Genomic DNA, 15,709 nt, shown 5'->3' on the forward strand with positions numbered 1-15,709 from the left:
ATATATAGGATGTTCAGAAAGAAAGCACTTTGTGAACAGTGTTGTGTATTGTTATTTCGGAATTGATTTCTTATCAATATGATTGAAACGGAGCTTTGGGGTTTTTTCCATTGTTTTGGAAAAGTATTCTCTGCAAAGTTCAAATTTGTTTGCGTTGAAGAGATTTTTTTTGTTTGGGCGGGGGGGCTGGAGGGGTGAGGTGGGGAGGTTAACTTTTGTCTCTGCTTGCAAGATCTAATGAGAGGTCCATCCTGACAAGTAGAAAGTAAAGTACAGGTGGTAGGAGGCCTGTGTGGATGAACAAGGAGCTCCTAACTGAGCCCAAATAGGAGGTGGAGAAAAGGTGGAAGCAGGGGCAGATGACCCAAATGGAGCATAGAGTTTTCTGGTCTTGCAGGGATAATGTTAGGAAAGCAAAGACCCCTCCAGAATTGCATCTGGCTAGAAATGTAAAGGGCTAGAAGAAGGGAGGCATTCTACAATTATGGGAAGGCATTTTACAATTATATAATGGCAAAAGGAGGACTTGGGAAATAAAGGTGCCCCTCTCCCTTACTCCTGCTGAATGGAGTACCTTGTGAAAAGTGACATGGAGAAGGCTGTGGTACTTGTTGCCTTCTTTGCCTCAGTCTTTATTGGTGGGACTGGCTTTTAGGAATTCCATATCCATGAGACCAGAGGGAAAGTCTGGAACATGGTGGATGATCTTGGTGGAAGAGGTCAGCTTAGGGAGCTTGCAGACAAACTGAATATACTTAAGTGTGTGAAGCCTGACAGGCTGCATCTGTAAGTGCTAAGGGAGATGGCTGATGTCATTGCAAGGCCACTCTCAATTGTCTTTAAATGGTGCGTGAGCCTCCTGGAAATTGGAAGAGAGCAAATTTAAGTCTATCCTCAAGAGGAGTAGTAAAGAGGAATGGGGGAGCTACAGGTCATTAAGCCTTGTTCCAGTCCCTGAAAAGCTAACATGGAAAATCATGCTGGGAAGCACTTTCCAAGTACATGAAGGACAAGAGGATGATTGGGAGTAATTAGCAGGAATTTATAAAGTGAAATTCATGTTTGGTCAACCTTCCACAATGAGCTGGATGTCTTGCTCAATGAGGGGAGATCAGTTGCTGTTGTTTACCATTTCCCATAACCTCACCATAGACAAGCAGATGAAGGATAGGTTAGATAAGGGGATAGCGAGATGGACTGAAAACTGCCCCTGTGCCCAGGCCCAGAGGGTTATGATCAGCAGCACAGAGTCCATTCGGAGGTAAATCATTAGTGGCATATCACAGGGCTCAGTACAGAGGTTAGTGCTGTTCAATTTATTCATTTATGATTTGAATGATGAAAAGGAGTGTTCCCTCAGCAAGTTTGCAGATGACACAAAAATTTGAAACAGTGGCTGATAGACCAGATGACTATGAATGATTTAGAGGGGCCTACCAGGCTGGAGAACTGGATGGAAAGCAATCTCATTAAGTTTAACAAGGGAAATACAAAGCCCACAATGTGAAGAGTAACCTTGGGCATCAGTACCTGCTGGGGTCTGACCAGCTGCAAAGAAGTAGAATTATATCTTAGGCTATATACTCAACTTGGAGCTACAATCTAATGTGCCAATTTAATTACCCGTATATTTTCTTAGTTCCATTTTTTAATGTAATCTTTTGGGGATAGGTAAATAAGATTCCTTTATTGACAGTGTCAGCTCTCATGGAGAACGCAGCTTGGCCCGCAGCAGTTACTGCTAGGTATTTTTTAATTACCAAAAAATCTCAAAGTTATGTTTAAGGCCACATTCTGGCCTGATATTTCAGGAGTTTGTGAACTCTGTAGAGAAAAGCATTTGCCTTCACTGGCAGGAACTAACAGAACTGAGAATTGGGTCAGGAAACAATCAATTCCTGAGTTTTGCAGCCTGTATTTGTTTCTCTTCTCTTTAAATCATGATATGCTGCAAGAAAGATGATTTCAACTTGGCATCAAGCGACTTTGGTGGATAGTACCAATGTAATTGGATTCAATTTGATTTTTCTTTGGTTTGAAATATACTTTTAATCTAAACTGACTGGAATAATGAATAGACTTCTGTGTTCATATTAATTTTCTGATTTCAGTAGTGTTAGATAAGGGTTACCCACTTTGATCTGGGGTAATGCTGCTGTCAGAATTAAACATTGTACTTCTTGCTGGCTTTGTTGTACAAGTCAGCATGAATGTACTTGAAAAATGCCTCAGAGCACAGCTGGATGTTCATCGAGTGTAGCAGCTGCATATTTGATGGAATCAATGGTTTATTTAACCATTCTCAGTAACAAAATGCTAATCACTGATACAATAGCATAGTCAAATGAAGAGGGTCCTGCTACCATGTAGTTATTGGCACACTTACACCCCCGGGCCTCGCTGATACGGTTTGGAAATGAACTGTGTGACAAATTCTGCTTGCAGTTGTTCCTATGAGGGAGGAATTAATTCAGACTAACACATAACAGCATACCTGTGGGCATCAAGGGGAACATTTGTAAGGACAAAAAAGGCAGCATGGAGCAGCTAGAGACCCCACGGTGCAGAGGTGCTGCGAGGGGGTGATTGCTGTTTGGGGGCAGTGCCTGTCCTGGTGCCTGCAGCCAGCACCCTGCAATAATCACTTCTAAAGCTGTAATCACAGCCACATGGCAACACTGTGCCTTTTTTACTGCTTTCTATTCATAGTGCTCGTAACAAGGGATTAAAGAGCACGATAAAAATATATACTTGAAAAAAGCAGACTGTTATAAAATGATTTCTTTTTGGAGGACTGTATTTAGTATATGATGAATCCTGTAGGGGAGGCACGTATGCATTTCCAGTCACTGCTAAGGTTTCAAAACTATTTTAAGAACAGCAGAACCTGGCTGTTGTCATAGTAGCAATAAACCTTTTAATCCCACTTCCTCTGGAGATGAAGTTGTTGTGTACATAATCTGCTTAAAGATTGTCAAGGCTGTGTATGTGACAGGGAGCTAGGGATACAGTACTGAGAAGATGCTACTTGTTGCCCCTGGAAAATGTAGTACTTTTTGTCTACTTTGGTAGTGTTTGAGATTTGCTGAGAGACTGATCTTACGACAAGCTGGTAGAGAGCAGTCATCTGGGAAGCCAGCCTTCATTTATACCAGTGTTTTGGCATTGACAATTTGCCATGGTTAAATGAAACTGCTCCTAGGTAGTTCCTCAGCAAGGGCTTGCAGATTTCATGTTTCTCCATTCTTTGCAGTCTCTGAGGCTTCTGAGTCAACGTTGAATTGTATTTTTATATTGCTGAATAGTGAACACAATTAAAACTTCCTTGATGTTTTTGGATAATGCAGGTTGGCTTATTCTTAAATGTACAACAGGTCACCAAGGGTAATCCACAGACAACTGAGAAGTTCTTCAGCTGTGTTTTGGAGATTGGTTTAGCTGGGTAAGGAGAGTTTTAAATGTCATGTCAAAATAATCATTATAATAGCATTTGGCATCCTGAACCAAAAATGACGTGAGTGTTTGTTCACATGTATCTAGAACTAAAAGAGGCCTTTCTTCTCACCAGATCAAATTTCTCAGTAATTACTGACATCTGCACCACTGCCACTTTATTTGGTGTAGTCTGGTTACAGGACTGGATTGCATAACCCCATGTCCTGCAAATAATTAGTGGGCATCTTTTCTTTGAACCAGTATTACAGTTCATATATACTGAATAATAGCTACAGTTTGGGAATTTTTACTTGGTTTTTTTTCCTGTTTGGGTATTTTTATGTTGTTTGTTTTCCTGAAACCTGCATGTTCTGTCAGGTCTATCAGGATGGACACTCAGACTTTAGGAAAAAATCACACTGCAGATTAAATGAAAGAATGTTTCCAAGATTATTTATTTACAAATTAAAACATATATTTGCCCCTCTAAAAATTTTTGATTATGGATGATTGTTTTCTGCTCATTCCCCTCCTTTCCAGCAACCCTTAATTCAACATGACATGGAAAGATGTATTAGGCAAACCATTGACTGTTGTGTTGTCATCAGATCTAATTGCTCCTTGGGGTGCGTTGCTCACTGACTTACTGAAACCATCATTTGAATCCTGTGCATCTGATCTGCCCTTGCAGGCTGTGGAGATGCTGGCAGCCCCCAGTCTGCTCTAAGAGACAGGGAAGATGTTTCCTTCTTTCCCCTTCCTTCTCACAACGTTGACTTCAGGCTCTATGGAGAGGGACCAGCCCTTCAGGCCCAGGAGGCTGGTGTGGGGGTGAAAGCCCCTTGGACAATCCCCTGTGGTCCCCAGGAGATGTTCTGTGTGGTTTCCTCACTAGAACTGTGGTTAGGCGCTGTGGAGGATGCCTTCCCAGCAGAACTCATTGTGTTAGAGGGGCTTTGCAAATTTTCCAATTTGACACTCTGAACAAAACCATTTCTTAGTTTAGGAAGAGCTTTTGTTTTGAAACATTCTTAACATTTAAAAATAGTCACTAATATTTTTTGCTCTTTGCTTTTACCTGAAGGATTCATCACTGCCCTGCTTTGATAGCTTAAATATTTAAGAGTTTTATAACATGTGGGAACAGTTTCTTCCTCTTCTTAGGTGGTAAAAATCCTAATAAAGGGTTGGAGGGGGTTTGTAAGTTCATATAAGTCACCTGTCACTGCTTGGTATTTTTATTACCCAGTTGACTTCTTAAGGAGAAATCAATCCAGTTTGGGGATAATAACTCTGTTAAAGGTATCCATTTTTATTTTACTGAGATCTGTTATGCTGAATTCATTGTTTTGATCTGACTGATGAGTAGATAGAGGCAGACTGGAAAAAGGTACCTCTGTATCCAATAATACCTCTCTCAACACCTACAGCATTGAGACATATTATTCTCACTTGTGCCAATGATTTTGATCACAATTTTGGTAGGTATCCTTTTGGTGCAGTATTTTAGATCAACACCTGTAAATCATGTAGTTTTATGTGCAACTAAACTGAATTCTGCCAAATTGCATGAGCTATGGGTAATGCTTACAAGAGTGGCAAAAATTAAATCTTGTGTTTTAGTAGGAGAGCAGGTTTTATCAATAGTCTCTAAACTCTGAGATGAGATCATCATTACGTCAATGTCTTACACAGTGCTGAGTATTTTGACACACGGAACAATGGGTTTTGTCTTTTATTAGTAACAAATTGAATTGCTGAGGACAAGTCTTTCCCACTCTGGTGTGGGAATGGTCAGTGCCTCCAGATGCTGCTTGGTCTTTAGGGGGTTTTTATGTCGTTTTGGTTTGGTTTTGTTTTTTCAAGTGGTTTTACTATGAATATAGAGATGAGAACTCTTTATACATCGTCTGGTAATGATTTTTTATTAAATGTATTTACCCAAGTAGACTTCCTAGATGGTGAAGCACAGAGCTTGCAAATGCTGCACTGGCTGCTAGATACACTGTTGGGGATAAATCAAGGATAAGTGAAAAGGCTGCAAGAAAAAACAGATTGGAGGGTCCAAATGCTTTCACTACAGTTAGTGGCATACTATATGTCTTTTTAAAAAATCAATTATTAAAATAATGACTGTTGTTAGCTGGGGATGATAACCTTAAGCTATCTACTAAGAGTTTACAGTGCTGTCTCCCACAGCTGTTGTGTGAACATTGCATTGTACTTTTGTGTCTGGGACTGGAAAGAGTAGAGGTAGATACAGCAATCTAAGTATGTGTCTGAGAAGATAAGGTACGAGAAGCTTTATTTTTCAGGGTTTGTGCCAAGTGGCAAGCTTTCTTAGCCTGAGCAGTTATTTAAAAACCTTTCTTCCCATTTTAAATTCTAGGATAATGAATTGTTCCTCTTGTGATGCTGGGAAAACTTCAAAGAGAGAGTGAGGTAGCGTAATGATTTTTTTTTTCCTCAAATGTTCCCAGGGCCCCTGTTAAATGCACTAGAAACTGGAACACCCATGGTCTGCTTTCAGACAGATACTAAAAGAGTATGATTTTTGTGTCTCCTCCTCAGGCTCCCAAAGGTATGAACGTGATGGGAAAACTGTATTTCTGGCTTGTATGTGCCTCTGAGTGTGAGAGTAGTTGATTCTCTTTGGCTCAGAGACCTGTGAAGAAGCACAAGTATGTCTCACATGAACCATCCTCAGCTTGGCAGCCTCATACTGCCATTTGCTTCTAGTGCTAAAACCAGCAGAGTTGAGTAGTGCTCTAGTCTGATGTTGTAGCTCCCACCCATTATGGAAAAGCACAAGAAGTTTCAGTTCTACCAGTGCCACTTTCTACAATTTTCCTGCCATCCACAAGAGCAGGAATGGATGTTCCCAGTGGTTGCTCTCCTGTTTTGTTCTGAACTAGCTCTGTGCTTCCTTCTTTCATATATCTCAAACCCCTATGCAAACTGAAAGGTGGAATAGAGAAAGAACATGCACAAAAGGGCTGATAGATTTGTCAATGGTGTCTGTCAATGCAACATGTACTGTAGTGAGAAGTTTAACACTAATTTTTACTGATTTACTATAGCTATGAAATAACAAGAGAGGCACCATTTGGCTGAGACCACAGAAATCACTGGTGTTTTCAAAATTACAATTGCACAGCTAGGCCTTTAGTAATTACAGAAATATTCTTCCAGCTGAGCTGTCTTTCCTAGAACATGCAGAGGACCTGGACATGATTGCAAAACAGTCCTAGAAATACCTCACCATGTAGTTTTCCATCCTTCTTCTTAAACCTAGTTCATAGAGTTCATGTTTTTTTATATCAACATCTTCTCTGAACACTTGTCTGTGTTTCAAACTCTTTCATGGTCCCTTTATGACAAATGAACAGAACAAAACATTACATTTTCCCTCCAGCAGGGTGGAGGGAGAAGCTGGAGCTACCTCATTCCCTTACAGTGCACTGCCTTCATGTAATACAGTCCAGCAAGGCTTTATTGTTTTCCCCTGCTATGTTGTCCCTGATTTCTGTCTTAACATGCTATTTCCCAACACTGTGCTGTTTGCTCTGTGTCCATGTGCACTGAATTCTTGTGGTTTGAATTGTTTTTCTCAGGTATGCTGTTCTGCATTTTTCCCTAGCTGAATTCACTTTTGGTGTTTGTCTCTTCCTCCAGTTAGTCTGCAACAGTGGAGTGCAGTGGTGACTAAAGGTAAGAAACTACAATTCAAGTTAGTCTTGTTGCAGTAGGTCTAGTGATTTTTGCATCATTTTCCCACTGGAATTTTTCTGAGCATACTTTTAATTCCTACTTCTTACTTCATCAAATAATATTTTAAATCAAACCAAGAATAGTAGCAATTCTAATATATTTGTAGAAACTCCTCTCATGCTACTCCTTGTTTTCATTTTACATTGTTATTTCAGTAGTGTCTCTTACCCGTTTTCTGTTGCCAAGATTCTGTCTGTATCCAAGGCAACTTAAATAATTTTTATAGCAAGACAGTGAGAGGTTATGTATCAATTACTAATATCCAAGTAGATGGCCTCTGTGGCACTCCCTTTGTGCATCATTGTAATTCTGATTGATTTAAACTGTTTGGGTGCAGCGTGTACAGTTGTGGAGACAGGGAAGATTCCTCACTAATGAAGACCTGCTGTTTTGTAATGCTGCAGCATGTTCCAGCCTATTCCAGTGCCATGTGCATCACGTGGGATCTGGGCTGACAGCCAGTGCAAATGTTTCTTCAAGGACTTTAGGACATATTCTAATTATGTTTAGATTCTCCCACTCTCTTTTCATCTGAAGGATGTCACTCTGCTCATTTCAAAGTGTGGTGCAAAGTGCTCCATCTGCCAGGATGAGAGGGGTCTGCTGGTGCACTTGTGTGAGAGGCAGTAGGATGGCTGGCTTTGTGAGCAGCTCTTTAACCTCCAGCTGTGAGAAGTCCCAGGCCTTTGAACACTGTCAGTGCTTGGCCAGCATCCAGCAGTGTTTTCATCCAGTGCTGGAGGAGACGTAAAATTTCCTGGAAGAAGGAGCTTTATTTCTCTGAGCCTAGCAGGGAAGAAGGGGCAATGAGTTGTGGGATGAAGCATCTGAAACTCTCCGATTGCCGAAAAAAGCTATATTTTGTGGAGAAAAGTGAAGGAAAAATATATTTGGGGGAGCTCTGCGCATGAACACGTGTATTCTCTCTCAATCTGGTATTGAATATGTGTGATGACATTACAGGATCCTTTTAAGGGGAACTGGAATTGCAAAACAGTGTGCAAGAGTAAAGGCCGTTATGCAATAGTGTGCACTGGAGTGTGATTCTGTGAGGTGAACACAGTGAGCACAGATCCATGTCTGTGTGCTGTATGGCAAATGAGACTCTGCCTTTCTGTGGGTGTGTGGAACAATTTGAAGGCCTTTGAAAAGATGCAGACTCAACCTGAAGGACATGTTCCTGTGTGGGGAGGAAGGAGAGAGAGACGCCTTTATGTCCTTAGTTTGCAAGTTCCCCAAGAGTCTGCCATGGTCTGTGCCCCCGGCCAGACAATCAATGCTAAGTAGCATGGGTTCTTTCCTGGGGACCCGCATGTGATATCACCTCAGACAAATAAATTTCTCAAGGGTGATATTGTTACATCAGATCCTTGGCTAATTAATGATTCTAATTGTCTAGGCAAGTGCATTAATTAACTGGATACATAAGAAAGTCTGGGTTAAACTTCAGAAAGTCGGCCAGATTCACTTAATCCCTTGTGGTTGCTGAGTTCACCCTGCTGTGTGATGTGACCTGAGTAATCGGGATGTTGAGACTGGCATGTCTCAGTCCTGATTCTCACAAGTTCAGTAGTGCTCAGCAGCCATTTGCCTGTTGTGGGTGGCAAGTGTGTACAAGAGTAAGGTTTTTGTGTGAGTTCTGGGGCCAGTGTTACTGATGGAGCTGAAGGGAGGGAAGGGGTACCAGGGTTTAAAATTTCTAGCCTGCATGTCCCTAACAGAACACAAGCCACCTTCAAGTGGTACATGGCCCAGTAACTGTGGCTGCCACTGATTGAGATAACCATTGTGACTGCTTTCATCAGAAGATGAGGCTGTTGCATCATTTGTTGTTGGATAGATGTTCTCCTGAGGAAAAAAAACAGGAATTTTATATTTTGTTCCTTCCATCTTGCCCAAACTAAGATTAGGAGAGAGGAAGAGAAACTGAAGTTAGTTCTCTTTGCCTATACATGATTTGTATTGCTATAAGCTTGCTTACCTCAATATATGTAAGATGAAAGTCAGGCTGTGCTCTTGGGACTGGGTGCACAGGACTGCAGTAGGCGTCTGGCTTGAAGAGGTTTCTTTGTACTTTAATGGGTACTGCAAGGGGTTCCCAAGAGAATTCTTCAGATGAAAGCTATTTTTCTGTGGACGGGCTGCACAGAGTCTCATTACTGCTTTGGCTTTTGCTGCACAGCACATATGTTACTGCAGGGCTGTCAGCCCTTCAGTCGATTTCTACAACGCAATAAAAATAAGTAGATTAACCAAGCAAAGAAGATTAGAGACACTTTGGGGAAGGAAAGGGAAGGGAGGAGGATGAGCAGCAGGGAGTATAAAAAGAAACCACAAGACTGTGATTGCCAGACGTACTGGTGCATGTTGCACAGGGTGGCTTTCTTTGTCCCTTTTGGGTTTGGGTTGGGCATACTGAATAGAACTGATCCTGACACCATGTCCAAAGAGAAACTGGAGTCACTGGTCAAGAACATGGAGATCATGCTCTCTGAGGTAGAGCAGCTGAAGATCCACTGCACCAAGCAGACGGAGGAGGTGAACCAGGTGGTACAGGAGCTGCGCCGGGAGAACAGGGAGCTGATAGAGAAGTACGAGCTCATCTGTCAGGACCTGAAGGAGGCCAAGGAGGCCATTGCCCAGCTGCAGGACACCAAGTTTGCCTTTGAGGCAAAGGAGCGGCAAGCACAGAAGCTCAACCGGCAGCTGTGAAGTGGCAGTAAGGAGAAGCAAGAGATTTCTTACCCTGATCTAAGAGTAAACCGAAACCTTCAACTGCTGCAACTGAAAATCCCTGGATGGTAAAAGCAACCCTTTTCCTTTCTCCTCAGACTAAACCTGTGTGCTGGAAAAAATCATCTCTGTGGAGGCAAGATCTCAGGCACAGCTGGAATTCTACCCCAGAAGGCTCCTTTGTTAATGACTAAAGACCTCATTATGCTGGGACAAAAATCTCATTCCAGAATCCCTTGTCAGAGATCTGAGCCATAGGCATATGGGAACAGCTGCCAGGATCTGGGCACCTTCTCATGCCCTATAGGGGTTGCACAAGGACAGAGCCTGGGAAAAGAACTGTCACTGCCTTGAGCCACTGGAAAGAGCTGTGCCACAAGAGTCTGCTGAGATGGAGAGAAGGATCATTGTCTTGACAGCCCCTGTTGCTCTATTTTGTTGCTGACTTTTCTCTGCTGGGCAGCGAGGCCATAATGCTGTCCTTAGTAGGGTGTCAGCTTCCTTGCTGCCTGATGCTGGAAGACATCAGCAAGAGCTTATGTCGTGCCTCATGCTTCCAAGTACTTTCTATCAAGGGCATGTTGTTCCAGAGGATCTTTTAATGCAATTGCAGTCGGTGTTGTCCTCTTCCAATTCCAAAGTGAAGTATAAGAACTGGAAAGGTTTCTGTCTCGATTTCCATTTCAATAGCGTTAAATCTTAATGACTCTGTGTTTAGTATGCTAGAGTTAAAACCTCTGCTGAATATAACACTTTTTTAACGAAAGAGCTATGTTTTGGCACCGGATTTACTTTTCTTTAGCAGAAGTAATGTGTATAAATGGACCAGGAATTACGAGGGATAAATGTATGTGGGCGTGGGGGTGAGAATTGCTTGTCAGAGGTTTTGCTTTCAACTTTTCTCTCTGTCTCTGTATCTCCTAAGCAGCATTTGTGGTAGTCAGTGCCAAGCCCAGCTAAGTGCAGGTGACTTTAGACTCCACAGTGAATAGCATGAGATCTCTGGCGGGGAGTGTGGAAAGAGTGCTGAGAGAAAAAGCCTGAATGCTTAAATGGAGAATAGCTGGAATAGTTCCAGGAGGATCTTTCTTCATGTTGGCTGTGAATGCAACCAGCTTCTTTCTTCCCTCCAAAGCTTTGCTGTATTGTTATCTCTGCCTGGCAAGCTCCCTATTCCCAGCAAGGGCTTATGCTTGTGAGAAGCAGAGAAGCTGTTTCCATTACTGAGGGCCTCAGGGTGTGTGTGGCACTAGGAGCCCAGGTGCACTCTGTGGGGGGAAAGGGAGTCAGCTTGGGAGGAAGGGAAACCTGGCTGCTTTGGTTTCTCTAAAGGTTTGGGCAGGGCAGAATAGTTCAGCAAGACTTTCTCTTAGGACTCAGTCCAGCCATGGTGAAAATAACTGCAGTTTTGTCAATCATTAGAAAACACTGAGATCAGGCCTAGAATTAGCTGGTTCCTTCTCTGCCCTCCTCTCTGCCACATCAGTCTATCCCTAGTCCAAAGCCTTTGGAAATTCAGATCTTGACTGAGCTCTGGGCAAGACCTTCTGAGCTAAGGGCTGATGTTTTGAGTGGCATCCATGGAGAACACGTTTTTTGGTTTTATTTCATGTGATAACATGTTTTGTTAAATATGTGTGATCTAGACTTTCATTTTTTTGCTATTTTGGGTAGAGCAGATTGGATTATCCAGAAAACATTTGGGAGTTTGGAGACTGTCCTTTATGTTTTCAAATGTTATCTGAATACAAATGGCCAGCCTTGACCCTTTGCTCCTTGCTTACCAGTGACAGCTTGGGGAGCACAAGAAATTAACATTAATCACTGTATTTGTTTGTATACGAACTAAAAATGTTTTCCCTTGAAATCAGTTCTCTAGCTCAAATCTACTTACCACCTGTGATTTCTTCTACTTTTTATATATCATTAAAATGTAAAACCAAAATAAAAGGAAAACAAACAGCTGAGGGAGTGTCTGTTCTGGATAAGATAAGGTATTGCCTCATTTAATGCATGTGTATGTTACTTTTTGAGTGTGTGTGTTTCTGTTTGCTGAATATAATTATTGCTGTTTAAATCCTGTGCATCAAGGAGTGGACAAACTGAGACCCTCCAGATCTCTCTGTGTTCACAGGTTAATCTCTCTAAATAAGATTCTCTGTGTGGCTGCCAAGTTTGTCCTACGCAATATTTAAATCCATGATACAGAAAAAGAAAATGGGATTTCAGTGTCCTTATGATCAGTTTCTTAATTAGCAGGGCTCAAAGTCTCTACTTTTAAGGAAAGCTGTTAGAATGATTTCCTGTAAATAACCTAAGATTTGGGGTGGGACATCAGAAAAACTAGATGTGCTATCCAATACTAGAAAAAATTACCACCATTCCCTTCCAGTAAACTCAGTTGTGTCCTGGTTTTGCTTTACATGACTTAGACTCAGGAGTCTGGTTTAAAAACAGTATTTATTCCATTACATGTAGTTCCTCTGTTTTTTTACAGGCAAACCTCTGTATCCAAGTGTAGTGGTAGCAATGGAATAGTGCCTTCACTTGTATCCTGAGGTGCAGTGTACTGGAGTGCCTTTCACAACACAGTTTGCACAGAATTAGTCACAGCACTTTGAAGTTGTTTCTTGCTTTTTGAACACTGACATTATCATTACATACTGCTTTTCTTCTTTAAACAGCCTAAGGATGAAGAGCTGAAACTTGGTGTAGCGCTATCAGCTTGTTTAGAAAGCCAGCCTGAATAAAAGTCTCGCCTGATTTGGGTGAGAATCAAAATAAATATGAAGTGACAGGCTTGTCATTTCACTCATCTTGGAAATGGATGAAGAGAGGTATCTAATACTTTGAATACAAAGAGTAAATTTATTTGAAGGCTTGGCTCTCTTGGAGAGCACAGCACAGGAATTGGCTCAGTTGTCATGAAGGGACTAAGAGAAGAGAATCCTGCCAGACCAAGTGCCAGTGAGTTGCTCTGTTCCTGGAGTAGATTATAGCAAAATACTGATGACTGCATTGGTTTCCACAGTTATGAGCTGCATTATGTGAAAGTGTCCAAGAAGGGAGACTAGGTAGGAATGAAGCCAATACCTCCTTGTTCTCCTGCATTGCTGATTTCAGTGGCTGCATGCTGGCAAACCACAATAAAATCAGCTCTGCTTGTAGCTGTATCTATACAAAAGTTATACAGCTCCTCTGCAGCATCCTCAGCACCTGAAAGAGTTCATGTGTGGCCAGTGCAGCAGAGATAAACCAGTGCAGAGATACTGCAAGAGGATAATGGGCTTTGATGCAGTTAACTTGTACAGCAGAGCCCACCAGTGTGTAATACACTTTCCACTCTTCCTCTAAGGACTTTGTAATGTCTCCTGAACATGAAATTGAGCTGCTTTTCCTGAAGGGTTGACAGGATTCATTCTGTATGCTGAGAAGCTGTCATTCAGAGGACTAAATGACATGCCTATCCTGCAATAGTGAGTGAGAGTCTGAGAAGAATGGAGTTATTGGTGCACTATTCAAAAGAGCTCAGTTGAAAAAAAGTTTGAAAAAAGCTCAATTCACATTGAATCAAAACTTACTGTACTGTCATTTCTTTAAAATAAGATAAAAAAATCAGTATGTCAAAAGATTTATTTTTTCAGAGTAAGCTGAAGCCTCCAATTTTCAGATCCTTGTGCAGCTGCTGGAAAGAGAGACATGCCATAATGTCCCCAGTAGCAGTGGACTTGATTTGACATCCCAGAGACCCTTATTTCTTTTCCTTCTCATTCAGCCATCAACACACTTACCTAGGATGTAAGATTACTGTTCAGTATTATCCTGTGTTCAGAAATATTTGAGCATATCCCCTAGGTAAAATGCAAATAGTAGGCTAAATATAATGGCTGTCCATTTCTCTTGATTATGCCATTGCTGTTATCTAAGAAACTGGACATTTTTCTGAAAGCAAAGCAAGGTACACATCCTATTTTTAAGCATGTGACCCAGGCATAATCACAGCACCCCACATCCTTTCTCTTTGGCTAAATGGTAAAGTGAGCAATCAAGAACACCAGTTTGTAATGTGACTATGCCATGGTTTCCTGATCACAGTAGTGTCCTGGGAGGTTCAGATTTTGAAACTAAACTGAATACAGATTCTTCTCTTCTTTGCATGAATGCCCAAGCTTCTCTTCTGGAGGCTTTGTGAGTCCTGCATTAATCTTTTGGTTGCTGCTCAGGGGGAGAGGACAGGAGGTAGAAAAGTTAGGTGTTAAGTTCCTCCTGGGGAAGAAGTGAGGTGTTTTGGTTTTATTTCTCAATAATTAATTTCTCTGAAGTCAAGTCTGTTTTGCCCATGACAGTAATCAATGAGTAATCTTCCTGTATTTATCATGTTCATGTATGATGTTTTCCATCAGTTTTTCTCCCTCTGTCATGTTGAGGATGAGGAGTGATAGAGCATCTTGGTGGGCATCTGGTGACCAGCAAAGCGCTGCAGTGCTGTAAGTGTTAGCCAGCCATAACTAGCTAGACTGGAGCTCTCTCCAGTAAAGCGTACAGATCTTTAGATAGTCTTGAGAAATAGCCTCTGGCAGTAAGGAATCCTGGTAGTGTATTCCCATGAAAGGTATAACAAAAGAGAAACGAGAAGTCTTACTGCTGGCCTCTGGCCATGTAACTGCTGAAATCCCACTGCCACACCTCCTGTAAAGGTTGCTCATTACCAGAAGCACTTCAGTGATCAGGCTAGAAGGGATATCATCTTCAGCAGTACCTATTCACTATGTACTCATCTCAACTGTTTCTTCTTGACCTCATCTGGGACACCCAGATGCCAGGCCAGCCACTGAATAGACCTCGTAGCAAGAGGCAAATGCCTGTTGTCCTGCTGTGTTCATTCCGTAGTGACCCATCAGTGTCTCACCAAGTGATGAGAATGGTCTTGAATCAGTGGATTATCTTGTTTTCACTAAAAGGTAAGTGGTGAAAACAATTTCAACACAAGGATCATGTCCTTTCTCCCCGAGGAAAGGTACATATGCAAAACTTTCTGTGAAACCACAGGGCAAAGGTTTATTTGCATTGCCTTTTTCTGGGTAAGAACTAGCCTCAAGTTCAAATCCTACACTAATGGCTTCTGATTTAGTCACATCTCTGCTGGAACCAGAAAGTAGGAGCAGATTATTCTTTCCTTTCTTTTTAGTAAAAGAAATTTAACTGATGTTTCCTGTTGCTTAGTTGTGGTAAAAGTTTGGTCACTTCTTTTTTTATTTCAGTATTTCAGGAGCTCATCTATTAAGTCTTTATGGGGTTAAAATTAATCCAGATGTGTTTACACAGTATCTGCTTTAATGTAGTAGGCACAGCTGTTTTTTGGATGTATCCTGGCTAGATTCCAATGTGAGCAGTCACATTTTCCCTGTCTCTCTACTCCCTCGTAGTTTATCAACAAGAGCACAAGAACTACAAAAACATTATTAAGCTTGATATTTTAAAAAGCATTAATTGGGGGTCACACTGCCATGAGAGGCATTTTAATGATTGGGTATTAATAAATTGATCTGAAGTTGTGGGGGGTTTTACCTTCCAGTTTTTGAACTTTGGTGTTGGATTTCAAGCTTTTTCTTCCCAATGGCTAAAATCTTTAAACTGATCTGAGAGTTTGGTCTACTCACAAAAGACCAGGGCTTCAGGTGTTGGTTTAACCAAATATCATGAAGCTTAGGATATAAGGTGACACCTAGCAGGATGGCATTAGCCAGTGGCTAATTGAGAGTGCAGGTAG

This window comes from Catharus ustulatus, chromosome 6 (assembly GCF_009819885.2).
Source record: "Catharus ustulatus isolate bCatUst1 chromosome 6, bCatUst1.pri.v2, whole genome shotgun sequence".
Classification (NCBI taxonomy): domain Eukaryota; kingdom Metazoa; phylum Chordata; class Aves; order Passeriformes; family Turdidae; genus Catharus; species Catharus ustulatus.